This window comes from Ailuropoda melanoleuca, chromosome 16, assembly GCF_002007445.2.
Source record: "Ailuropoda melanoleuca isolate Jingjing chromosome 16, ASM200744v2, whole genome shotgun sequence".
Classification (NCBI taxonomy): domain Eukaryota; kingdom Metazoa; phylum Chordata; class Mammalia; order Carnivora; family Ursidae; genus Ailuropoda; species Ailuropoda melanoleuca.
The window spans coordinates 89,263,975-89,290,632 of NC_048233.1; the positions used below are offsets into that span (position 1 = coordinate 89,263,975).

General features: G+C 60.5%; 1 protein-coding gene across 1 annotated transcript in view; it reads right to left on the minus strand.

The window, feature by feature from the left end:
* KCNQ1 (potassium voltage-gated channel subfamily Q member 1) overlaps window positions 1-26,658 on the minus strand; it is a 342,106-nt gene that overhangs the window by 170,919 nt on the left and 144,529 nt on the right. The window lies entirely within an intron of this gene.

A 26,658-nucleotide genomic window follows, 5' to 3' on the forward strand; every position in this document is an offset into this window, starting at 1 on the left:
ATGCCCCCATCTTCACCCAAAGCCAGCAAGCTGAAAAATGGCCTTGAATAGGGCCTAGAGGAGAAAACAAAGAGCTTCACAACGTTGGAGCTGTGGCGGGGGCAGGGCGCTTCGCAGACCCCACGCAGAGAGCACTTTCCAGCAGTTTCTCTGCCGCGACGCCTGGACCCAGAGACCCAGCCGGACGGGTGTTCACAGGGGCGGCGGTGCTGGCCTTTCTGCTCAGCCCTCCTGATTAACAGTTCAGACAGGGCTCGAGGGCTCAGAAGGGGTTAACTCCAGAACCTCTAACTCCCCTGCTTGCTAATTTTTAAACACAGCTGAGCTCTGAGCGCCCCTCCCAGAAGGCCCTGAGAGGGACTCTGCACAGCCCCCACCCCGGTGTCGCCAGGAACCCTTGTGCATCCAGAACAAAGGCTCCCCGTTCCCTCCCTCGGCCAGCTTGTTCTGCTGCCTGAGATGAGACTTCTCCCTGAAGTTTCTCCCCTCCATCCACACCTGGCGAACCTTAACACAGGGCCGTGACTCCCAAAGGAACCTTCGAGATTGGCTGAAAGGAGCTGGACCTACCCCCACGCGAAACCCGCTGGGAGAGGTGCCTCAGATTCCTGGGCCTCCACCACCAGCTCCGGGCAGTGTGAGGGTGACCAACAGGGAGCCAGGGCGATGGGGAGAGTGCGCCCACAGCCCCAGGCCCGAGGGCTCTGGGGCGCACACCCCATCCTCAACCACTCAGAAATTCTAACAGATGGCCCCCCGGGTGCCCACATCCCCAACACACAGCCCGTAACTCCCGCACTCACACACACACGCAGGCCTGTCCTATGCCCTCCGCGCGGGGCCTGGGGTTCTGTCCTCCCTTCCTGTCCCTTCTTGCCCCAACCCTAGCCCCTGTGGCACCTTCTTCATGATGCAAGTGGAGACCCCACCGGGCCCCGAGGCCATTCCTGAGGTCCCAGGACCTGGCCTCTGCTCTCACACTGGTCCCACTCCTGGCCCTGGGACGTTCTCAAGGGAGGGAGAGAGAGGCGTTTTAGTGCAAGCACCTGCTGTGTGCCAGTCCCCCCACTGCCCAGTGACTCGTCCTCACGTTCGACTTCAGTTAACCCTCAATGGCCCCACAGGGAGGGAGGTGCTGCCTACACTGGCAGACCGGCAGACAGCAGCCTAGCCTAAGGCTGTCTCGCCTGAGGCCACTGGGCCCTCACAGGGTGGAAGTTAGCTGGGTCTGGGTGGGGTGGAGACCAGCCCACCAAGTCCTCTCACCCTAGGGGAGGGGTGGGCTGCGGGTCCTCTGTCAGGCCCCCCTGTCCTAACCTCGGAAGAGAGACACACTGTTGAACCTTCAGCTATGCCACAGAACCATGCCGGGGATGGGAGAGGAGGGGAGGGAAGGCAGGGCTGACGCAAACAGCCCGTCCCCAGGTGCCACCGTCCCTGTCAGTGTTGTGGGGGAAGGCAGCCTCGGAGTCCAGGAGGCCCGCCCTGCACATGCAGGGCTGGATGCCAAGAGGGATGCCAGAGGCCACGACTGGACACCTGGGAGGGCCAAGTGCCACCCCAAGAAGGCATCCTTCTCTTCCTGCTCAAGCTGCTAGGGAGCCAAATGCCACCCCCCTCCCCAGGCTTCCCGTCAACAAGTGGGACCATGCCCGGTCCAGGTGCAGAGGGCAGCTGTCCCTAGCAGCCACTCAGCCGGCGCTGCCCGCCCAGCTACCCCTCCCGCTCCTGCCACCAGGGCTGTTGGCTTGTGTTGCTCCTGAAATGTGTGGCTGTTTGCGAATCCGGAAGATCTCCCGCTAACAGATTTCCACTTGAGTCTCTGACCCATCACTCATTCTGCCCCTCCCGTGCGGGGGAGCGGGGCCGTTGGATGGGCCTGTCTGTGAGCGCCTAGGCTGGCAGGCAAGGCGAGGGAGCAACATCGGACAGAGGTGGGACCTAGGAGGGACGAGGCTCCAGGGCTGAGGGGGGTTCTCTAGAAACCTCGCACCCCTGTTTAGGGCAGGAGGCAGATGAGAGGGTGGGGGTCTCTGGGGGCCTGTGTGCTGGCTGGCAGGGCACCACCCCTCCTCCACCTTCTCCATTCCCCTGTGGGGGGCTTCTCCTACCCCCTCAGGCCCCTCTTCTCAAGGCCAGGAAAAAGGCCTCAAGCTGGGGGGGGGGCATCCCAAGAGTGGTATTGAGACCCAGGGTCGGGTGGGAGATAATCTGTGCAGGAGCTGATAGGGACATCTCCCAAGAGCTGACTTCCAAGCTGCTTCTCCTACCCCCTGCATCAAAGGCAGCGGGCTCTGAGGGTTTGGACATTAAAAGGGGAGGGTCCTCAGCCTTCCCGGTCACCTGCCTCTCTCAGCTTGCCCTTCTCAGGGTCTCCCAGGCCTACCTGTGCAGGCAGGTGGGGGCCAGACCGCGCATCCTCAGACAGTCGAGCACTATGGGGGGGCAGGAGGGATGACCGCTGGTCTCAATCCCACAGAAGTCACCCCTGCCTCTCAGGCCCCTAGGAGTCCCCGCGAATGACAGGCTGGGACTGTCCAGAGGCCTCGGTTTCTCCACCTGGACAGAAGCTCATGGTGGCACCTCCCTCCCCATCAGACCACCCAGGCGTGAGGGCCCTGTGGAAGTGAACGCTCCCTCGGCCTCGAGGCAGACCCCCCCCCCCAGCTCTCTGCGAAGGCTGGGGTTTTTCCACCCGCCTCCCTCTCAGCCCCGCTGGGTCCCCTGCCTGACCCCCGCATACCCAGGCCCTAGAAGCAGACTCCTCGTCGCGGTCGAGTGAGCCAGCGAGTGTGCCCGCTCCCAGAGGGGTGCTGACCCCTCCCTCACACAGGAGACATCAAAGAGAAGCAGGAAGCAGTGGGCCTGGCTGACCCCAGCAGGCGGGAGAAGTACAGTGTCATAGCTCAGCCTGGGGCCTAACTACTGGGGATTTTCCACCCCACCAGGATTTCCACAGGACACCCCGACTCTGGCCTTTGAGGCTCCTCGGGAACCAGGGATCGGGTGGGAGCTTGCTGGGGCAGGGGGCTGGCTTGGGTGGCTCAGGAGCATGGCTGCGGGCGCCAGAAGACCCCTGTCCTCGGTCTCCTGAAGCCTTGCTGGCTGCTGGTTCAGGTGCATCCGAACACCCCCCTGGGCCCTGGGATCTGGTTCCCAGGACAGCCAGCGGGAAGTGCACCTGAGTCCCCTGGGCAGAGGGAATGTGGCTTTGCAGCTACAGGCCCTGCAGGGACACCAGGGCTGACTGAGATGTCCCTCCTTAGGTACAGGCCTGCCATCCAGGTGGGGACTCGTGTTTGGTCCAGCAGTGGGCTCTGTACAGCCCGGAGCTCAGCCTAAGAGCAGACGCGCTCATGTGGAAAGTGCTGGCAGCAAGGCTCCCGATCTGGTTACAGCAGCTGTCTTCACAGGAATGAGCTGCCCAGGGCTGGGAGCTGTGGTTCTGCGCATGAGGCTACCCTGGGGGCAGGCGGGGGGTGTCTGTTGGTGGGAATTGTTTCAAAACAGTCACAGAACCTTGGCAGGCAGGGGCTCTGGGCGTTGGGATCTGGGTCTCCTGATCAGGGGTTGCGGTGATGCCCCGCTAAGCCCAACTGGGCATGTTCCTCCCCCAGCCAGGCCCGGAGCCCTGGGGTCTGGCCTCCCAGGCCAGCAGCATTACTGGGGTGGGGACCTTTGTTCTGTGCACACAGGGCCTGAGGGTCACATAGGCAGGCTGGAGCTGGCGGGGGATGGAGGGACACAGGATGGGCGGGCACAGCTGTGTTCTCAGGAAAGCATGAAAACCCAGAAGTGAGGGGTTGAGACGGGGTGAAGGCCCACACTTTGCCATCGACTCAGACCTGTGGGGGGCTGGCCCAGCACCCTTCTCTGCTCTGCCATCCCCCAGACTGCCTGGAGTCCGAGGGGGGCTGGAGTGAGCCCCACCCCGACTCTCCTGCGAGTGGACTGAGGCCCAGAGCCTGTGGGCCTTGCGCATGGCACCCAGGACTTCGGCGGGCTCGTCCATAGAGACCATGGGGCATCCCGCAGCCCAGGTGATGGCCGAGCCCCTGCTGAGCCAGGAAGCCGTCTAGGAACCTGCCCGCCCTGCTCTGCCCAGGAGTCTGAGCGCTTGAGGCAGGGGCCTCCATAAGCCCCCAACCCCAGACTCAAAGGCCTAAAGCCCCCACGGGGCCTCTGAGACTCCAGAGTCTAGGAGTGGCCCCTGGGGCCTGTGAGGGCTTGTGCCTCCACCCCCTGGGGACACGCTGTCTCACCCGCAGCCACAAGCTCTAGTGGTTCGTGTGGGGGCCCCCGTGCATGGGGCCCATCAGATGGGAGGCACGCGGGGCTCCTGGCACACAGGGCTTCCCGCTCAGGGTGCAAGGCTGTGCAGAAGGAGATCCGCTGACACAGGTCCAGTCTGTAAGTCTCATGGGCTGCCCCAGGAGGCATCCGTGTGTGAGCCAGCAGTGAGGGGGATCTGCGAGGCAGGGATGGGAGGACGTCGTGGGCGACGAGCGCAGAGCCTTAGAAACGGAAGCCGCTGCCCTCCCGAGCCCACCGGGGCAGCCCCGGTGTCCTGTGTGGGTCAGGACCAGGCTGCTCTGATAGAGGGTCTGTGGCTTGGGAGCTCTCTGGAGGAGGCTGGCCACGGGCTTGCCTCGGCGGGGAGACCCCAGTACCCCCCCAGTGACCAGAGTACTTGAAGGAGGCAGACCTTTCCATGCCCCTTCTAGATGGGGCGTCTCCCCCAGGCCCCTAGGCCGCCTGCCCGCACGGCCTCCAGTTCTCCTGGGACAGCTCAGGCTCTGCTTCGGTGCCGCAGACAAGGGACTTGCCTTCCTGCCCGAGAGTCACTGCAGGGACACCAAGAAAGCAAACCTACTGCCGTTCTAACGCCTAACAGTGGAAAAGGAGGAAGAGAAGGGAGGTCAGCTAGAAAGTTCTGGAACACAGTCTGTTTACCAAAGGAGCATGTTTTCCAGTGAAAGGGGATGCTGCTGGGGAGTTGAGGAACCAGTGAGGACCAAGCCCACGCGGCCGCCTGGAGTTTGTGCTGTGCTGGCAGCAGGCCCCGTCCCCCACAACCCCCCGGTCCACACTGGGCCACCTCACAGGAGAGACACAGGGACAGAAATGGGTGGGGGGTCACGGCAGCTCCCCTTTTGTTCAGGTACTCGGTCCGCCCAGAGGGCGGTGGGCGCGCTTGGGGAGCGGACAGCTGCCCATCTGCTGGCAGAGGCGGCCGACCCCCGTGGGCACTGCTCCGCCCCCCGGCGGCCTGGCCCGTTCTCAGGGTAAGGCCCTCTTGAGAGCCGCTCTGAAAGACTTCCCAAGTTGCTGGACCAGTTAATGAGTTATTTGCTCTAAACAATGTCTTGATAAAGGGGACGGATGGAGTTAGCTGGTGTTGACTAAGGAGAGACAGGGTTGCCAGGGAAATGCTTCTAAGTGGAAAGAAACAAAAGACAGTCGTCGGGTTTTGTCTGACTAGGAAAAATGCTGTGGAGAGCGTACCTTTGGCCATCTTTTGTGTTTATGATTTGGAAGAGACGGGCGGCAGTGAGTGTGGGGCCGGGGCGAGGGCTCCCACAAAGCGGGTGTGTGCGGGGCAGGAGTGGCGGCCCCGGGGCCCAGGTGGCCAGCCAGGCGTCCCCCTCAACGGAGTGCGGAGGGCCCCGCGCCGCCCGGGGAGGGCGAGAGAGGCTCCCAGAAGCAGAGATGGAGAGCAGGTTGGATTGAGGGTTTCAGGGCAGTGTTCATGGGCTCAGGCAATATTCACGGGCTTGTATTTCTTTAATTCTTGTTCTAGGTTATAAATCTCTGCTTGTCCTCAGAGGCTCGAAATGTTTACTCGGAACTAAGCCCCGTGTTTTAACGAGTCATGTTTTAATAGGAAAACCATCTTTGATGGAATCATAATGCAATTCCTACTTTTTTTGGACCAGCCGGAGCCCCAGGAGCAGGCCGCCGTGCCGCAGTGACAGGCAGAGTGGCCTAGTGCCTGGCCCGGAAAACCCGGCCTCCAGGAGGCTCGTTTTGCAAACTAAAACGCCCCTGGGCATCCTTAGGCCCGGGCGGGTAGCGCCGGGCCCTCCCTCTAGCCCTCGCCGTCAGCTCCGTCAGCCCACAGTGCCTGAGTCTCCGGTAGGGGCCTGAAGACAGGCCCGTGGTGGCTGCCACACTCCACGCGCACGCCTCAGAGCTGCCGAGAGGTACCCCTGGCACAGGAGGGCGCAGAAGCTCCCCGTTCTCAGGCTGACAAGAGGAGGCCCTGCCATTAAGAGGCGGGGGGAGCCCTCCTCCCCCGGGAGGACAGTGCCGGGACAGCCAGGCATGGAAGGTATCTGAGCACAGCCTGGTGGCAGGGAGACCCCGAGCACCTCCCCAGGTGCCCCCACCATCCGTCTGTGTGGGAGCTCTGCCATCCCCCAAGCCTCAGTTTCTCCACTGTGACAACCGGAACGACCTCTACATACGAGGCCCCAGGAGGGTCATCGTAGTTAACGCGTCTGATTCCCTGCATTTCTACTCGGGCAGAAGGGAGCAGGCCGCAAGGGGAGGGATCCTTTGTGATCAGAGACCTTGGGTCGACTCTGGATCCCCAGCGGCCACGGCCTGTGGAATGTGACCTGAGCCCTGGAGGAAGGGCAGGGGTGGAGGAGCTCCAAAAAGAGGCCAGGGGCTTCCCGCCACCGCAGGCTACGTGGATGAGGGCCTGCAGCCGGGGCCGGCACCTGCCTGGCACAAATCCTCCTCGCTTATTCATTCACCTCTTTCTTCATCAAACATTCACAGAGGGGCCACGATGGGCTCCACACGGATTAAGGCTGGAGATAACAACCTGAGCCAAAAGGTCTGCTTCTGCCTTCCCTGGCCCCTCGCACTTGCCGGAGACAGCCAGTAAACCCTTGAGCACAAGTAAACACGCAGTTATCCATTAAGAGTGGGGGGTGGGGTACGGGGTTCTCAGCGGCCAAGTCTGCCGTGCGGGCATTTCAGCTACGACCCGGAGGGTGAGTCCTTCCCAGCCTGGGGAAGGGGAGAGGGTCAGCAGAGAGCCTGGCTTGTTTAAAATGATACCAAGAGAATATTGGAGGGGCCCCCATGACTTCATTAGATCTGCCGCTCAAGGTCACTACGAGCTTGGTGACCCCGGGCCCTAGACTTAACCTTTCAAGCCTCAGGTTGATCATATATAAAGCAAGAGTGATAATATTCTTACGTCAAGAGCTGCCCTGATGTGCAGGTTAGTGAAACCGTGCTTATAAAGCGCTTAGCGCAGCGCCTGGCTGAGGGGAAGTACAGTACTGAGTCTTTGAAGATTATCCTTTAGCTCAAAGCGTGTGCGGAGCTGGTGCGTTTTCCCTTCGTCCGCACGGCAGGGACTGGCCTCCTTGGGAGCCCCTGGATGCCCAGGGAGTGCAGGCCGGGCCCTCAGCGTGGGGACCGCCCCGCCTAGCTCCTGCTGGCCCCCGAGGCCTGCACAGGGCCTGGGGTGCTCGAGCACCCCTTCCGGCATGGAAGAGGAGATGCCCGGGGCCCGGGGCGAGGGGGCCCTCCACAGCCTGCGGAGTACCGCAACAAATCCTATGTCCCTTCAGCTCTGAGAGCTGGGCCCTGCACCTACCAGCCCTGGGGGGCCTGCCAGAGCTCCAGACCGACCTGCCCCCTTGCCCTTAGCTCTGTGTGTGTGTGTGTGTGTGTGTGTTTGTGTGTGAAGGTCAGGGGTGAGCGGGGGATGGTTAGAAACCTCCAGAGAAGTGAGAGGCAAGTTCCTTGCGGGCTTCGGGGGTTGGCCCGGCCCGGACCAGGTGGAGGCCTTTATGAAGCCCCATTTTCCATCAAGGGAGCCTAAGGCCCGGAAGGTCAGCTGATCCCACCACCCCCTAGAACTTTCATGGGGATCCCCATTCTTTGTCTGCGATCACCCCAGCTCTAAGAACCATCCTTTCTGTGGGGGTGAGCAGGGAGGCTGGCTAGGGGTCACATAGCTGGGGGGAGAGAGGCAGACAGAACTGGGTGGGCTGGTGGGGAGACAGGAAGTCCTGGGAGTACTGGCCCTCCTCTCAGCCCCCAGCGGACAGCCCCTGGGCTGCCCAGCCCCTCCTCACGGCTCCCTGAACCCCTGCTTCTATCCCAAAGGGAGCTCACTTGCTTCCTTCTATCCCACTCTTCATCAAACGTCAACGATATAAAAGGACTTTCTTTCTGCGTCCTGCTAGCATTCAGAAATAGAAGTGTTGTCCAAGAATTTTCTCACAAGAAGGAAATCCTGCCATTTGTGACAACATGGGTGAATGTGGAGGACAGTGACATAAGCCAGACGCGGGAGGACACAGTGCACGATACCAGTGACGCGAAGGGTCCGGAGCCATCAGACTGCTGGAAGCGGAGGGCTGGGTGGCGGCGGCAGGCGGGGCGTGGGCTAGTCCCCCCACCCCCTGTGCAGAGGGTCCGCCCCGCGGGGCGAGCGGGTGCGGTGCGGGGGGCCGCAGTAAACACAGCCCGGTGTCCTTCACAGGCCGCTGGGAGGGCAGGCTTGGCGGGAAGTGCCCTTCTCGGATAACAATACCAGTGAGAGGGCGAGAGGGAAACTTTGGAGCACATGGGCACTTCATGGCCAAGATCGCGGTGATGAGCTCGTGGGCGTGCGCTTCTCCCCAAATCCTCATGCTGCACACGTTACTTATGTGAAGATTTGGTATGTCAATCGTACCTCAATAAAGTAGCTTAAAAAAGGAAACGAAAAGCAAGACAAAAATAATTTCTCCCAGGAACTTTTGTTTCGAGCATCTCATTTAAGCACATTCTTGACGAAGTCCTCCGGAGCTGCACCCAGAGCTCCGCGATGTCCGCCCCTGGCAAGGCCCACACAGCGTGGGAGCACACACCTGTCTCATCTACGGTGACCCAAAAACCCGGCGAAAAAATCGGCTTTGAAAACCCAAGCCTGAGCGGTGTCGCGCCGAGAACTCAAGCGGACCCCGGGCAGCCTGGGAGGGTCTCCAGGGAACTGCGCTGAGCGCGAGTCAGTTTCCAAAGGTCCCACAGCGAACAGTCCCGTTTATACAGCATTCTTGTCAGGACAGACTTGAAAATGCAGAACAGATGGGTGGTTGCCGGGGCTGAGGACATGGCGGGGTGGGAGGCAGTGCGTGTGGCTCTGGGAGTGACACGAGGAACCTGCGGGGGACAGGAGCGCCACTGGGTCCGTGTGTGTATCTGATCTTAGTCTACAGTTTGCAAGATGTCACTGTGGGGGGAAAGGGGGCAAAGGACACATGGCATCGATTATTTCTTAGAACTGCTTGTGAATCTGCAATTATCTCAAAATAAAAAGTTTAATTAAAAAAAGTCATGATCCCCATACTAAAAAAATCAGCAGTCCTAAAAATACCCAATAATGAATTTTAAAATGTACAAAATCCACACAGAGGGCTAAAAGACATTGAGGGACATTACGGCTCTTTTGAACGCATAGATAAACCTCTCCTCTGTGTGGCCAGGAAGGCTGTTTTTGTAAAAAAGATAATTCTAAGTTAATCTAAATCGATCGCAGCTTCCGTAGAAAATACCAAGAGAATGTAGGGGGTCACACATGTGATCACTTTTGAAAAACCAGACACGCCAATTCCAAAGCCCGTACAAGTCTGAAAAGGCATCACCTGGAGCTCTCTGGAGGCAGCTGGACCCCGGGCTCCAGAAAGGCCGTGGCTGTTGGAGCGTGCCCGTCAGCCTAGACCGTCTCCCAAGCACGCGCTACGTTTCTTTCTGAAGCCAAGCCTCCTGGTTCGACTCCCTCCCTGGCGGCCTCGTCAGGCACCCAGGACGGTAAAGGTGGTGAAGGCGCCTTGCACACCGGCTTTGGCCGGCAGTGGAGCCTTTCTGTGTGCGGGCGCTGGCCTCTGCTTTACACTGGGTCCCTTCAGTTCCCCCAGCAGCCCTCGAAGGCATGCTTTCTTGTCATCCCCATTTTACAGATGGGGAGACCGAGACCCCAGCCCAGTGGCTCACTCAGGGTCCAGCAAGGAGACAGTGGTGCAGTCGGGGTTTGAACTTCGGGTGAGGCTCCAGATCTGCCTATAAGCACGACTTTCTGTTCCCGAGTCAGTAAAGGAGAATGCCAGGCAACGGGGTGGGGGACCAGGGGTAGCCTTCGTCTGGGCTGCTTTCATAAGGACCAGGCTGGAAAGGCTGTGCTGGGCCAGGGAGCCCAGACAAGGCCAGGAGACAGTTGCGGCTCTTGGGGTTGGGACACGGAGCCGTGCTGACCTGCACTGGTTGTAACGACTCCCCAGCCAGTGGGCTTGATGGGGTCAGGATTTTCCTTCTGGCTACTGTGTGGGGGTGGGGCAGGATGCACGTTCTAGATTTTTCTTACTGCTCCTTCCTCCTTGAATTAGGCCTATTTTCATCTCTTGTTCTCTGCTCAGTTACTGAATTCACTTTTCCTAAGATGTCCTGAAGCACATGGGATCATACACGGGTGGGGAGAGGCCCCTGGGTCAGACCTGCGACCCCGTGTGGCTGGACTCCGCCGTGTGAGCGAGCCCGGGAAGAAGCACACACTGCAGCTCCCTGACATTCCTAGGTATCCAGGCGAGGACTCGGCCCCTAACACCCAGCTTCCTGTCAACTCGAGAGCTAATCCTGTGTCTACATCTGAAGAGTGTTTTGATCTGAGGCCGTGCCATGGGTTCCCTGGTTGGCTGCACTGGGGCTTTCCAGTAATGGGAACGGGGGAGGCCCTGCCCCACCGATAAGTGTGTCGTAAAGTTCCCAAGTCAGACCACCAGGCCTGGCCTATCCCCGGGCCCGTCGGCCATCCAGAAGCCCGTCTACAAGCAGACACAAATGACAGGAGAGTTTGAAATGCGACCAAGGCAGCAGGGAAGTCAGCGGAGAGGTGATGTGCTCGCATGACTCGAGTTGGGACAACGAGTTAGACACACAGAAAATACACTGCATTTAATGGTTTCTTACACCAAACCCAGATGAAACACTATTCACATGTAAAAAGGTGAAATAAGGACAGAAGAAAACGGGAGAATCCATTAAAACAATCTCAGAATGAAGAAGTTTTTTCAAAATGTACAGCTAGGACCAACCCCAAGTCACAAAAGATTGCCAAAGTTCAAGTCAATTTAAAATTCCCACCAGCAGAAAAATATTATAGGAGCCAAGAGACCAAAGAAAAATTGGGGTAAAATATTTCCAACACACGTTGACTTCCTATAAATCAGTAAGAGGGCTTAAAAAGAGGAGAGTATAGGAAGATGGAACACAACACAAAAAGAAATGCTATTAATTATTTGAAAAGATAAAGCCATCATTCATAATAAAAGAAATGTACATCGGAACGCCAGCATAGCATTTCTCATCCATCAGATGAATGGAGATAAAAGCCGGGACCGCTGGTCTGCTGGGGACGGTATGGGTGCCGGCGCAGGACACACAGAGCCGCAGTCACGGTCACGGACACATGGGGCCGCTTTCACCAGCGCATGGCTAACAGGGCCGCTTTCATGGACACACGGATGCACGGGGCCACTTTCACCAGCGCATGGATGCACAGAGCCACTTTTACGGACACACGGGGCCGCTTTCACGGACACATGGAGCCACTTTCATGGGCGCATGGGGCCGCTTTCACCAGTGCATGGACGCCCAGAGCCACTTTCATGGACACACAGGGCCACTTTCACCAGCACACGGACGCACAGAGCCACTTTCACGGACACACGGGGCCGCGTTCACGGGTGCATGGACGCACGGAGCCACTTTCACAGGTGTCTCCAGATGTACGGGGCCACTTTCACGGACACACGGACGCACGGAGCCACTTTCACGGGTGTCTGGATGCATGGGGCCACTTTCACAGACACACGGGGTTGCTTTCATGGACACACAGACGTACGGAGCCACTTTCACGGGTGTCTGGATGCACGGGGCCACTTTCACGGACACACGGGGGTTGCTTTCATGGACACACGGACGCACGGAGCCACTTTCACGGGTGTCTGGATGCATGGGGCCACTTTCACGGACACACGGGGTTGCTTTCATGGACACACGGACGTACGGAGCCACTTTCACGGGTGTCTGGATGCACGGGGCCACTTTCACGGACACACGGGGCCGCTTTCACGGACACATGGACACACAGAGCCACTTTCACGGACACACGGACGCATGGAGCCACTTTCACAGGTGTCCGGATGCACGGGGCCACTTTCATGGACACATGGGGCTGCTTTCATGGACGCACGGAGCCACTTTCACGGGCGCCCGGATGCACAGAGCCACTTTCACGGACACACAGACACACGGAGCCACTTTCATGCGTGTCCGGATGCATACGGCCACTTTCACGGACACACGGGGCTGCTTTCACGGACACATGGATGCACGGAGCCACTTTCACGGGCGCCCGGATGCACAGAGCCACTTTCACGGACACACGGGGCTGCTTTCACGGACACATGGATGCATGGAGCCACTTTCACGGACACATGGATGCATGGAGCCACTTTCACAGACACACGGGGCTGCTTTCACAGACACACGGAAGCACGGAGCCACTTTCACGGGCGCCCGGATGCATGGAGCCACTTTCATGGGTGCCCAGATGCACGGAGCCACTTTCACAGACACACGGGGCTGCTTTCACAGACACACGGAAGCACGGAGCCACTTTCACGGGCGCCCGGATGCATGGAGCCACTTTCACGGACACCCAGACACACGGGGCCGCTTTCACAGACACACGGACCCATGGGGCCACTTTCACGGACGCATGGGGCCGCTTGTATGGGCGCAGGTGCAACCGCCATTTGGCAGATCTGTGAAAACATGTACAAATGGGTAAAATGGACCTTTGGGAGTGAATCCACTTAAAATGGAGACCAAAATGACATGAAACACAGATCTGACTGGGAGATTTCCTTGAAAAATAATGACACTAGCTGTGGAAAGAAGACTGTCCTAGGAGAAGCTGCTGTAACTGCAGACACTTCATTTTGGAAAGAGTGAGCGGAGACAGTTCTGGGCCCGTGTGTCCGTGAAAGTGGCCCCGTGCATCCTCACATCATGTGAGGCCACCGTGGGGCACCTTTGACTGCATCCCAGCCTTTGGCAGTGTTTCCATGGAAAGGCTCGTCTTCGTAGAAAGGGAGGCTTCGCCGCTGCGCCCAGGGGCCGCCCTCGTGTTTACTACTGTACTGGCTCTGCTCTGAGCTGCTCATCGAGGCACCAGACTTGATTTTCTCTTCTATGGGTAACTGGTTTCATGCAGCCTCACCGCTGGGGGTCTTCCATTTCACTGCCCTTAACTTCATGAAACCTCGCATCTTGGCGAGATTTACAGCTCTCCTCTGTAATTGACTCACTTTGTAGCGTCCTTGTTTGGTAAGGGACAGCCTCGGAAGCGACTCCGTCAACAGAGCTAGAGCAGGGATAAGTCCGGGGGGAGGGGCACAGAATAGTGTTCAGTGGGGAGGGACGGACTAATTTCATAATCGGGCAGTTCCTTAGTGAATATCTGAATGGTTAATGGCTGTCTTTAGCTGCCCTACACATCCATCAATAGGGGACTTGTTCCTACTCACGGGACAATGGGATGTCCTGCAGCTGTTAATATGAAGGAGATGCCCTCGATGTCTTCATACAGACCCATCTCCGGAGCGCCCAGGCACCTCACCTTTGAACAGTGCGCACTGGGGCCACGTGCTCACCAAGCCATGAGTGGACTTGCTCAGGGACTGCTGGAAGGTCTCCTACAGCATGATGCCTGCGGAGAGGGGCGCAGCACGGCGCGCTGGCCAGGGCTCCGTTCTCTTGGTGTCACTGTGTGTGTCCCTGCTGGCCCCGTCCTGCCAGCTGCAGTGGAGGCACGTCGCCCTCAGTCAGGCCTCACTAAGCGGCCCACCCCTGCATCCGAGGATGAAAAGCTCGCTGACCAACCCCCAGCGTGGCGGCCCTCCCACCCCACCATCTGCGTGCCTCTTTTCAGGCAGGATGGATGCCCATGTGCACCAGAAACGGAACCGATGCTGTAAAGACTAGAGTCCCCATGAGCTCAGCCCCACGTCGGGTATGCCTGGTGCAGTGGGCTGAGAACAACGGCCACGCACCCGCACGGTGCACTTGAACCCCACCGCGCAGAGCTGTCCCACATGCGTGGGTGCGTGCCCACGGAACGCTTAATAAAGGTGCTTCTCGGAGGCACCGCCCTGTGTCGATGAACCTCATCTGGGCAGCTCAAAAAGAAGTGTGGTGGACCTGTACGTCAGCTCAGAAAAGGGAAACCGCAGGTAGACACGCTCGCCACGCAACGGCGCATGTGAAAGGGTGGTCCGCGTAAGGACAGGCGCAGAGACACACTGCTCGTAGGAAACACGGGGGAGAAACAGATTGGAAACCGCTGACAGTGCTAACCTTTACGGAAGGAAACGCAGGAATCCGGGGTTGGGGTGGGGACAGCCTAGTATTTTCACCAGAGCCCCTTCTGTGCTCTGAATTCGTTTTGCCGTGTGCGCGTGTAAAACCTAGTTTATTATAATCGTTTGCTGCGCCAAGATTGCACGAGGTAAAGCACGGCCCGCCACGGAGCGTGTGGACGCACTGCCAGGCTGTGAACGGGCAGCCCTCCGCCGGGGGCTGGGCGGCTGGCGAGAGGCAGCTCCGCGCATGGTGCCGTGGGCTCTGGTTCATGTCACTCCGAGGAACGGGGGCTGCTTCGGCACAAAGAGGTTTTTGACAGCGGAAGGCAGAACCAGAGCGAGAGCAGACCCTGGGCAGGCTCCCAGGGAGCCCACCCCCACTCTGACGGGGAGGGGTGCCCGCCACCCCTCTGCAGACCCACAGGCTCTCCTAGGAAACGAGATGCTGCATGTGCTCCGTCACTGCGGGCTTTGGAGAGGAGCGATTCTTTCAAGAAACGGTCGTGGACGTGTATGGCACGTTCTGACCGCTGCGTCCCACAAAAATACTTGAGTTTTTATGGAGCTCGTTTCTACCTTCAGGTAATCTTTGATTTTGATTCACGTAGCAATGACGACAACACGACCTATTTTTCAATTGATCTGCCCCACGTCTGGCTTCAGTATTTCCTAACGCATATTCACGTTTTAAACTAAAAAAACGAAGAAAGAAAGAAAGAAAGAAAGAAGGAAGGAAGGAAGGAAGGAAGGAAGGAAAGAAAGAAAGAGAAAGAAGAAAGAAAGAAGAAAGAAAGAAAGAAGAAAGAAAGAAAGAAGGAAGGAAGGAAGGAAGGAAGGAAAGAAAGAAAGAAAGAGAAAGAAGAAAGAAAGAAGAAAGAAAGAAAGAAGAAAGAAAGAAAGAAAGAAAGAAAGAANGAAAGAAGAAAGAAAAAAGAAAGAAAAAAAGAAAGAAAGAAAGAAAGAAAGAAAGAAAGAAAGAAAGAAAGAAAAGAAAGAAAGAAAGAAAAGGCTGGAACGTGGACCCTATCTCACCACCACGCTTTTCTCTTTTGCCAAAACTTGGCTTGGGGGAGGAGCCCGTGATCTCCGCTTCAGCAATGGCACTGCTCGGGCACTGCTCAGAGCCTGCGTACTCTGGGGCGGTGACACCATGTTGACCCAGGAGGGGGCCCTGGGTGGTCCTCAGCGGGCCACTGCCCCCCACCCCCGGGGGCAAGGGCAGCGGAAGGGAAGATGAGGCTGCTGGTGACCCACGCGGGACGTGTCCACACCCGGCCTCGGCAGGGACTCTGCCCTGGGCATCCCCGTCCCCACCTGGGCGTGGGGAGGCCGGGACACGCCGCTGGCAGGACGGCTGGGCGGGAAGAAGCCAGCCCAGCACCCGCCACTGTAAGAGGAAACGAAGAGAAACAGCTCCAGTCAGCCCCACAATCGAGGCCTGGAAAACTCTGCAGCTGGAGCGAACACAAAGGACTTTTCAGACCCTGCAGCCAAGGTGCCCAGTGAGCGATTTTTTTTTTTTTACAGCTATTAGGGTGACAAGCCTTTCCAAAGGCCAGCAGTTGGCGAGGGTTTCCAGGAAGCTGGTCTGGCACCAGGCTGGGATTGGAGCAACTTTAACGAGTTAACTTCAGAAGGAAGGAATCGTCAGGGAAGGTTTAAGGTTCAACAAACTTTTTGAATTATTTTGCAGAAAGTCCTGGCTTCCAAACTGAAAGGCATGTTTAGCCGTGACTGTTTTAAGCCCGAAATTATTTCTAAGGCAACGCAGCCCGCACGTTTCTGATTCATTCAGTCCAGGTATCTGTCTTAACTCCTCGGGACAGGCTTTGCAAGTGCCATCCAGTGCCGGGAAACATGGGGGCCACCTTACACGTCTCGTCAAACGCCCCTCCAGCCACGTGCCTCTCCCGCTGCCAGCCGCCGTGGCCGTGTGTGCACAGGCGCACACACGCGCACACCTTCCCCAGGCAGGAAGCCGCTCCCTGCCAAGAGCGCATGGAATTCAGATTTCCAGAGGGCGTCCTTGGCCTCCAGCTCCAAGCCACACGCGGAAGAAAGGTCCTAGTGTGTGTGGTGGGGGCCGAGAGAGAGGGGCCGCCATCTCTGCTCACGTCTATCTGGGCCCCAAGAAAAACCCACAACGGGCTACACTCTGCTCAGCCACACCCGGCCTCAGTCACATTCCTTCCCTTCCTGAGCCCACACTGGGTGGCCCCACAACCCGGTTTCTACACCTCCCTCCCCACCAGCGGGGAGACCTAGGCCAGGCCCTCGGGGGGCAGCCAGCAAGTACAAATGAGGGGGCCGCACCCCAGGCCCCAGGCAGCCGGAAACCGCCGAGGGGCCCGAGGGGCTGGGCATCCCACCCGTGGCCTCCTCTCAGCTACGGTAGGAGAAGACAGTACCTACTCCCCGACCAGCACACCCTGGGGCTGAGCTCCCTGCGGGAAGTCCCTCTTCATATCCCACCTGTACTCTCCTTGCTGCAGACGATCCCCACACACTGGGAGGAGGCACTACCCCCCTCCCCCGGCCCCCGTCCTGGCTGGGCCTTCCCAGCCTTGAGATCTGGCATCCTTGGGAGTTAAACATTTACAGGCAGAGACCAGCACCAGCCCAGTAAATGAGACAAGTCCATGATCGGCCACACACGGTGGATGGGCTGGTCACGCTTAGCTTCTCTCTGACCCCGGTCCCCGGGGCTTGCCACCTGCGTGGCCAGGGAGCAGCAGGTGGGCAGTGCGATCCCCCTGCAGGTCATCGGAGCCGATGGGGACCGTGATGAGCGGGAGCGTTTATGGCTTCTCAGGTGCTCAGCGCTCCGGGAGGCCTGGCACAGGAAGGGGGGGCTCCTGGGCCTGGCCCTTCTGCCTGGGGAGGTGGCTGTGGCTTTGCGGCCTGGGCCTGGCGTCGCTGCTTGGGCTCCTGTCCTTGCTCAGGGCCGCTCTGATCCTTCTGAGCTGGGGGGTGGTGGCACCCCTGGCCTGCTCCTACCCACTGGGGTCTCTGGCTGAGTGCTGTGAAATCCTGCCGTGGCCTGAGAGGCCCACTTCACTCTCCCTTCTGGCCAGCCGAGACCTCGCAATTCAGTGTTTAAGTAATGCCTCAACTCTACTGGCCTGTCCTTCCAAGCATGGCCTGCAGTGGACTTAACTGGGGGGACGCTCTTGCCGCATCCCTTGCAGGAGGGCCTGGTGTGGGAGAAACAGCAGGTTAAGAAGCAGGCCACGGCCACGACCGAGGCCTCGAGGACGTGCTCCCACTGTTATCCTGGTAGCCAGGTGATCGGGGCCTGGTGCTCAGGGAAGTACCCTAGCTAGCCACTATGACTGGGGTAGCTAGGTGACCGGGGCCTGGTGTGGGGTGCAGGGCAGGTCCCACTAGAACAGACGGCTTCAGCTGGAACCACAAAGGAGCACGGGATCCGGAGTCAGGAGCCCCAGGGCCTGGCCCTAGCTGTCAGCCGCTGGCATGGCCCTCTCGTCTCTGGTGTTGGGGCCCCCACTTCCCTGGCTGTCCATCTCCCTACACCTATAGAGATGTCTTCCCACCCCAAAAACCAGCCCCCTGGTCTGACACAGCCCACTCCCAGTGCAGGACATGGATGGGTGGTGGAGCTGTAAGCAGGAGGCTGCCATGGACTGTGGGGGTCACCGGGGAGGACAATCCAGTGAATTCCTCTGAACCCCTGAGGATGGCCCCACCCCAGTCCATACACATACCAGCCTCAGCTCAATCATGCTGGGAGCCCGTTTTCCGGGGCGTCGCTCCACCCAAGGCCACCCCCACATCACGAGTCTGCCCCCCGCTCCTGCTGCGGCCTTGTCTTGCAGCTGGCCCCCGTGAGCTCCCACCTGGAGCCCACCCACCCAGCCGGGTTCCACAGGGCACTTCAAGAAGAAAAGCAAGGAAAAAAAAGCATTCCAGTGTTTTAAACTGGAACAGATTCCATGTGATTTGATGAATCCAGAACCTAAGGAAGACACAGACACAAGACCACCACCGAAAGGCCCAAGAGGAAGGGAAGGTAGGAGGGGCGCCCCTGGGCCGTCGGGTGGCCGTCGGGTCCGGGCCGGGGAGTGGACGACACGGGACCCCACGGAGCTGGGGCAGGGCCGGGAGACACGCCTAGAGCAGGTTCAAAGGCTGGCAGCCAAAGGTCGCAGCGCGACCTTACCCTGCACTTCATACCCTAGATACAGTGCCCGGCTACCGGAGGAATGAAGCAGGGCCCCGGGCTTGGGTGCCGGGAGCTGCCCACCTGCCCGGGGGCCAGGCTCTCTGCGAGCAGCGGGTCCATGAGCACACGCGAGGCCGTGGGGAAGGGCCCTGAGTGTAAGTGTGAGAGTGAGCGTAGCTCTGTGCTCTCAGCACGGCCTCACCTCCCACATGCTTCCAAACGTCCTCCACTGCCTGTGACGTCACCCCCCCGGCCTCGGTTTCCCTAGCAGGGCACCGGAGAACCGTGCCGTGGCAAGTGTTGGACTTGGGAAGGCGCAGCCTGGTCTGATCTTGCGTGATGGTTTGGTTCCAAAGTCTTAGAAGGTGGATCTGGCAGAGTCAACGTTACCTTGGAAAATCCCTTGAGTTGCCCCTAAAACATCCGGTCCCCAGAGCTGTGTGCACACCCCCACTGAGTAACTCGTGCGCCCTGAAGTGGGAGCAGCTCTGGGTGAATGCGGAGGGTGCCCCCGCTCCTCTCCAGGCTGCCCCCCCCGGCACAGTCTGTGCAGGGAGGCTCTGGGGCTGATCAAAGCAGACGTGGGCTTGGGGTATGGGTGTGGGGCCGAGAGGGACGCCGGGAACGCCAGCCATGGAGGCTGGACTCCCGTCTCCCTCTGCCTCCGCTGCCCTTTCTTCCCCTTCCCAGATGGTGCCCCAGGCCTCCTGTGGGCCAACCAGACTGACAGACTGAACCGTCAGACCTCCACCCTGGAACCAGTCACTGCCAAGGACCAGCACCTGAGGGGTGACCAGTGCCCAGGACACCTGCCTGGTCCCCAGAGGGCGCGCACATGTAAAGGACGACCGCCCGGCCGGGTGCTCTGGGCCACCCCCTAAAGCCAGGAAGCTCAGCCCCCCACGCTGCCTCCCACGCAAGCAGTCAGCCTCCCAGGTGACCCAGGAGCCCCCTGAGCTGCCTGCGGGTCTGCGAGGCCCCTCGCCCTCCATGTGCGCTGGTGCCAGGTCCAGGGTGTGTGCAGAGACCAAACATGCAGAATTCTCCGCAGCTCAAAGAGCCCCCCAACCAAAGCACAGACTGTCCGTCTAGGTGCACTGCTGTCTCCTGCTGACAGGCCACAGACCCCAACCAGAGACCAGGCCCCTTTGCCTCCGCTGGCTGGCGACCCCCTGCCCCCTGCCTCCCTGCCCCCCAGGGGCCAGCCTGGCTTTCCCGGGCCAGCCTGGCTTTCCCGGCACAGCCCCGGGCTCCCTGAGAGACAGCGTGTCTGGGACTGAGCCCAGGCTCTGCCTCACGGGGGCCGCTGGCAAGGCCTGGCCCTTCTGTGAAGCACTCTCTGACCCACCACGACACAGTGTGCCTGGTGAGCTGTGTGTCTCGGCCAACGGCAGCCTCCCCTCCCAACCTGACACAGACGCACAGCCTCTTGGGAGCAGCTGGCGGCCAGCAAGACCAGGAACACGGTCGCCCCTGCTAGGCCGCCCGCGGAGCTGCCCCAGAGATTGGGGTACAGCGGCGCCTCCATCCCCGGCCTCGCACAGGGCCCCAGGCAGGCAGGACGCCTGGCCCATGCTGCCCCTTGCTCTGCTGGAGGCCATGGCTGCCCTTGGTGGGTAGGCCCGACGCTGAGAACAACGGCAGGAGCGTGTTGGGGCACGTGTGGCCGCGCACCCCTGAAAAGCAGGACAGAGGGGCCCAGGTCTCTCCCCGGACCTCCCTGGGAGCGGAGCCCCTTCCCTCACCACCAGAGGCTGTGTGCACCTGCCTGCGGCTCACGTCGAGGCCCTGGGCTCGGAGGCCTCCAGGCAGATCTCGTGAAGGACAGGACCACAAGGCTGCACACAGACTCCATCCGCATCCCATGGAGACCTGTGACCTGCTGCGTTCAGAAGCTCTGAGGTCAAGAGGAGATGTCCCCCTGGGGTCTCCCCTACCAAGATGACGTCTCCTACCGGCTAATATTTCTATCAGCTAACAGTACTCGAATTAGGTGCAGGGCCAGACCCCCGACTCCACATCCTCAAGCATTCATACCTGCACCGCGAGGCCCATCTCCAGGGTCCAGGAAAGGACGCCAAGGCTCGGAGAGGGGAGCTAACTACCCCCGTGTCCTCCAGGCTGGCCGGCCGGATCCACACCAGCCAGGGTTCCCAGGAAGACCACGTCCCTGGGTTTGGCGAACACCTGAGCATCAGCAGACGAGGCATGAATGTCAGATCAGCCGCACACGGCCACAGCGCGGAAAGCTTCAGGACACGGTAAGGAATGCGAGGGGCGCGGGGAGGCCACGGCTGCCAAGACCCGTTGTTGACCCACTATCGTGAAGACGTTCGCTGTCTCCATCCTCATCTAGGGGGGCAGCCCGTGCCGATGGGAAGCTGGCTGCGGGAAGACAGGCCAGTTGCGAGGCCGGGGACCTGGCCGGAGCCTTCTTAACCGGCTGTCCGGACCTGTTATCAAACCCGGCAGCGACGAGGCAAGGCCTTGGCGGAAAGGACACGCTTAGGTCTGAGCAGTGGGACCGAGCAGGGCTCCGCAGCAGAGCCACGCGTGGACGTGGGCTGCAGTGGGGTGGTGCGGAGCTGGCAGGGTGACGGAGGGAGGCTGGCCTCCTCCGCGAAGGGTGCTGAGCCAGCCCGCATGTCCAAGGGGGAGAAAATGTACCTTGACCTCCGCCTCACATTGGATGCAAAAATCGATTCCAGATGGACCGCGGATCTACATGTGAAAGGTGAACTAATAAAGGCTTAGAAAAAACCAGAATATCTTTATGACCTTGGAGTAGTCAAAGTTTCTTTAATAGGATACAAACAGCGCTATCCAGAGAGGAAATGTTTGATTAACTGGATCACATTAAGAGTTCACTTAAAGTTCTTCTGTTCATCAAAAGACACCCCTCACTGGCGGAAGGGCCGGCCCGTGGAGGGGGAGGTGGTGGTTCTGTGCTTGGTCCGTCCGCGTGCATGTGCAGGCACGCGGGAGCACCAGCGTCTCTGCCCCTGCCAGCCGCGCCAGGACACGGGGAGACAGAAAGAAAGAGCAAGTGTAGATGGGCCAGAAGAGCTAACCCAGAATCAAACAGGCAGAAGACACGAGCATTTTTACGAAGGACCGTATCCAACCAAACGGCAACACGGGAAGGGGCTCGGCTGCCTCCACCGTCAGGTTCCCGCGGGCGAGATCCCGCTCCGAGGCCGCCAGCCCCCGACGGCGCGGCCGAGCGCGCGAGCCCCGGAGGGCCGGGTGCGGGGGGCTGCCCGGCGGGACTTAGCGAAGGGAAGCACGCCCCTCCGGCGGCCCCACACCTAGGCAGACACGCACCGGAAATGCGGCCTGTCCGTTCGCCAGAAAGCCTGTACAGGATATTCTTAGCACTAATGATAACAGCCCGACGCTGGACACGGTCCACGCGGCCGCCGGCAACAGAACGGATAAACAAAGTGCAGGCCGTTCACACGGTGGCGTGCCAGCCGCCCGGCGCGCAAGGTGCCGCTCTCCGCAGCCACGTGGCATGCCTCCCGGGAAGCCGGACGGACGCAGGGGTGTGCGGCTGTGGGCATCTGTCCATAGAAAGTTCAAGAACGGGCACTGCCGAGTCCTGCTGCCAGAAGCCCAGACGGTGGTGACCCTCCGAAGGCGTGACAGGAAGTGGGAACGCAGGGGCTTCCTGAGGACCCCTCTGTCACCCCGGCCTGGGCGCTGGTTACGTGCAGCCCGTGCTGAGAGGTACCAAGGGCTCTCGGGATCCGTGCGCGCTTCATCCTTCAGCCAGAACGTTGGACGCGCCCGATGTGCAAGGACGGACCTTTCTGGGCCTAACTTGAGAGCTGGACACCCCAGGTCTGGAGTGGGGCTGGGCCTGCCCCCACCCCCGCCCCCGGCCTCCTGACCACGCGGCCCTGGGTCTCAGCCTCCCCTTCTAGGTGTAGGCCCGTGCAAGACCCGCGACCACCAGAATTGTCTCCGTAGCCACGCCAGTGCCACCTGTGATGTCGTTCTGTCCTCCAGCTGCCTCTAGGGTAAGCTGCTCTGCTGTCCCTCACACCCTCCAGCGCTCCGCCTGGTTCCGGCCAGCCTCGCCAGAGACCTGCCCGTGCAGAGTGCGATCCCCGCCACCCGAGCGCCCCCCGACCAGCAGCTACTCTCATGGCCACCGAGGAAGTAAGAGGCCTCCCGCTTTCCTCCAGGCCTCTATCTGGACCGAGGGCCCACTCCTCAGAGCGGTGGCCTCAAGAGGCCGGCCGCATCCTCCTCACGTGCTCGGATGGAGGAAGTGACACTCCCAGAGGTTAGGGGGCGTCTGGGGCCGGCCTGCAGCTGGGCTGCTGCAGGCTGAGAGCCAGATTGAGGGCATCTGATTCCCAGTCCCGTCTCTTTCCCACTGAGCCACTCCGCCTCGCTTTTAATTTAATTAGGAGAACATTTAATCCCCCCGTGCATTTCAGAGACGGGTCTGAGCTGGCCGGGGCTGGGAGGCTCTGACGGGGCCTGTGACTCACGCGGTTCTGCACAGCACTCCCGGGCGGGCTCCCACGGGGCTTCCTTGGCACCTCGTGCAGACAGAGGTGGTCTGGAGCTCCGAAGAAGACAGGACACCGGTCTGGAAAGACAAACTGGTCTCATCTGTTCCTGGCAAGCCCCCTCCTTATCCCCCTGGACGCTGGCCCCGAAGCGGCCTCTTCATCCTTTCCCACCAAGGTTTGCAGGGCGAGAAACAAAGCAAGGAACATGGCCGCTCGAAGAGCTGTGGCGCCTGGCGCCTGTGCGGTCCATGGGAGTGCACCGCAGCTGGCCCTGGGGTCCCTGAAACGTCCCCGGCTGAGCTGCTCCCATTCAGGGAGCTGGCCCTCTGGTCCACGGAACCAAGCACAGGCCGAGCCTTGCGACATTTGCCCCCATTTCCAGAAGGCATGGGGCTGGCCGTGGCCTCGCTGACAAATGCAGAATTCAGGAGACATTAGTAGTGATGTGGACGAAAGCCAGGCCTCAGCGGCCTTGCTGGAAAAGAGACACTTGAGCGTTTTGGCATGAGACTCCGCAGGGTCCAGGAGAAAGTTGGAGACATGGAAATTCTAATTAACGCACACGGGGCTGGTTTTGCTCAAGGATCTACAAGCTGTCCTGTCACGGGAGGCCCACAGGCACACAGTTGCCGGGGAGGTGTTCATGGTCACCTGGAGGGGCCCCTGGGTGCCCCAGTCCTGGCCCTGCCTTGCCTCTGGCTCCCTTCCCTAGAAGGCCCATGGCCCTCCCCATGCCCATCTAGACGCACAGGGGGTCAGGCTGTGCTGGGCCCCGTGGAGCAGGACGGGCCGGGGTGGCTGGGAAGCGGGAGCTGAGCCTCGCCCAGCCACGGCGGCATGACAGGGAGATGGAGGGGCTGGGCATCCAGTCTTCCAGGGGAACCCTTCAGGGGAAGGCCTGGCCTCTCGCACACCTGCTTGGGGTGTCTGCGTGCACCCAGTGGGACGGCTGTGGACTCCTGGTAGGCCTGGCTGCCTTGGCAGCTGAGGGGGGCGTGGGGGGCTTCACAGAAGTGGCTGCTGTCTCCCAAGTCTGCTGGGACAAGGGTACCCAGGCCACGCGTGCGTGCAGGCCCGATCAGAGCTACAGATCCCCATGCTGCAGCCAGTTCTGACCAGCTGACCCCTGCCCTGCGAGCTAACACCCCTGCCGAGGCACCACGGCCCTCACTGCTTCGTCCCAGGTGACGCTGTCCGGGCCCTGGGTGGGGGTCCTGCCTGCCTTGGGGTAGGGGCCACAGTCTCTGAGCTCCTTCGGGCCCGGGGATTCAGGAGTAGCAGGGAGCGGGAGCCTGAGAGGGGCCACACATACCCTGCTCCCCAGAAACCAAGGGTGGGGCCCTGTACTGAGGGCTCGGGGAGCTGGGACGGAGCCCTGACAGCCAGAGGGCTCCCCCGGGGGTGAGCAGGAATCTGACAGCTGCAGGCAAGTGACAAGGCCGTTTCAGATGGGGACACCACGTGCAAGGCCCTCACTGTCCCACCAGTGGCCCTCAGGGGGCAGAAGGCAGTGGGCAGGGCAGGAGCCCAGGAACTCATCCCGGCTCCTGTTGGGGTGCGGGGCTTCCCTCCTCTCCTAGATGCCCCGTCTCTACCTCACACTTGCCCCTTGGAGGCCCTGTGGCAAGGCTCTGGGGGCGGGGACACAGGTGCGGAGAGTCGAGGCAGACAGCGGCTCCCTTCCGACCTGGAAAACTGGCTGTCTGAAGGCGTGTGCCCGGCCGCGGCCCAGCTCTCCGGAGCCGTGTGAGGGCCCAGGGCTGCAGGGGATGCGGGGCTTGCTTATGGGGCCCAAACCACTCTGCCTTCCCGACCCACAGTGTCCCGGAGACTCCCTAGTTCGCACCCGGCTTGCTCGACAGCCCCCTGCTCCCCCACCCCTCGCCCCACCAATGGCCAGCAGGCCCCGGAAAGAGGAGCTTCGCCCAGCCCCAGGGACCTTCCCGTAATCAAGGCTGCAGTGACCTCACCTCCCTGGGGCCCAGCGGGTGGGGAGAGCTTGAGATGGAAACAAAATGTGTCTTTATTTATGCTTTTAATTTGAATTCTGGAACTGACCCAACGTGGTAATACACTTAACCTCAGTAAAATGCTGAAGAAAAATGAATCTGTTTTTCAGTAACTGCTTCCCACCCCCTCTGCCCCCTGCGAGACCCCCATGCACATCCCCGTCCCTTGCACACACACCAGGGCACGGGCCTCTGTCCCCTGTGCGGGGTCCATGAGGCCGGGCGGCCTGCAGGAGCCTCCATGTGGCCCCGAGCGGCTGGAGCCAAGTTTAATCAGGGGCACGGATTGCCAGGAGCGCCGGGCGAGAGGTGAAGGCGCGTGGCCCCAGCGTGGACGCACAGGGCGGGCGTGGCCATGAGTAAACATGGTGCCCACCGGAGCCACCTCTCCTTCCAGCCGTGGTGGGGGGGCCCTCTGCCCAGCCTGCAGCCGGGGGGCGCCTAGGTCCTGAGGTCCCAGCACCTCTCCCTGAGCCTCCGTCCCACTGTCCCCAGCAGGGCTCCCTGAGGCACACACGTTTGTACAGGTCCCCTGCCGGTTCACCTTGACTCTGCCCTGACCAGACCGTAGTGTCTTGACCTCAGTCTCCCTGCTCCCAGCCCCCATCACAGACCCAAGTACCTGCCTGGACACCTTCCTGCCCCCTAGCTGGTTCACACCCGCTTCTGGACAGGTCTGCTGGGAGAAGCCCTTGCAGGTTCTAGCATGGGGACCTGGCTGAGGACTGGGGCACAGGCTCAGGCAGCACTGGGGGTGACCGAAGACACCTCCCCCCAGCCAGCCTGCCACGCTGGGGGCGCTGGCCCGAGAAGGCCCACAGCCGGCGCACGGCCAGCACGGGGCTCCGGGCTTTTCCAGTCTGACGGCCACAGTCCTGGAGGAGAAATGGCCAAGCGCCCCCAGAGAGCCAGGTTGTGCTGGCGTGGACTGCCTCTTGAGGCCCCCTGAGCAGGCGGGCGGCCTGCGGCCCCTGGATGATTGGTGTGTGCTGATGCCAGGACCGACAGCCGTCACCTCCAAAGGGGTGATGACCGCTGGGGGCAGCTGTGAGCTTGTCTGTGAGTCCCCCCGAGTCCCGAGTCTTTTGTCAACCTCACCCTGCGCCCCCTGTGGGGGTCTCGCGGGGCCAGGGAGCTGGGGAGGCCTCCCCACCCAGCTGCGTGGATGGTGGGTGGCAGCCCTGTCCTTCCTGGGTGGCACTCCTTATGTGTGTGTGTGTGTGTGCGTGTGTGTGTTTGAGGGGTTGGGCTACGGTCAAGAGAACAAAGGAGGAGAGGCTTCAACAGGAGGACAGTGGCTCGGGGGACAGGAAGGGGCAGCAGGCACAGTGAGGTCTGGGTGAGGTCCACCTGCCCGAGGGGCGCGGTTCCCAGCAGGCTTTGAGCCGGCACTGCACCTGTGTTTTGTACAACACCAGCCACAGAACTCCAACTGTTCCCACTCTGTGGTCTGTCTCGTGCGCTGGACTCTGTACAGGCCTCGGCCAAAGCGGTAAGACAGCGTTCTG